Below are 496 nucleotides of genomic sequence, written 5' to 3'. Positions count from 1 at the left end.
AAAAAAAAAAAAAAAAAAAAAAAAAAAAAAAAAAAAAAAAAAACGTTGACGCGTTTGAAAAAAAAAAATCACACGAACAATCACTACCACTTTGTTACCTGTTTACATTGTTTAAATAACGGACTTTTGTCCGGAGCAATAGATCGAGGATATATAATAATAATAAGGGATATTATTTAATATGGAAATATTACCAATAGAACCAGGACGGACAAGAGAGCATAGGGAATAATTAGATACCGGTTGTATAGGATGTGATCAATGCAATAGTTTATTATTAACAATTTACCTATAGATAGATATATAGGTACTCCTAGTCAGGATGGCACCACGATATTACTTGTTGCAGTATTTTATCGCGTTTATTACAGATTATCTATCTCTCTCTCTCTCTTTTGCTCCTTTCCTCCTCCCTCTCTCCCTCCCCTCCCCCACAAAACTTTCAAAACTCCAGCTGTTTTCTTTGTTATAGAATTATTATTATTATTATTGTATT

The sequence above is a fragment of the Apis dorsata genome, unplaced genomic scaffold (assembly GCF_000469605.1).
Source record: "Apis dorsata unplaced genomic scaffold, Apis dorsata 1.3 scaffold_376, whole genome shotgun sequence".
Classification (NCBI taxonomy): domain Eukaryota; kingdom Metazoa; phylum Arthropoda; class Insecta; order Hymenoptera; family Apidae; genus Apis; species Apis dorsata.
This window is presented reverse-complemented; position numbering follows the sequence as displayed.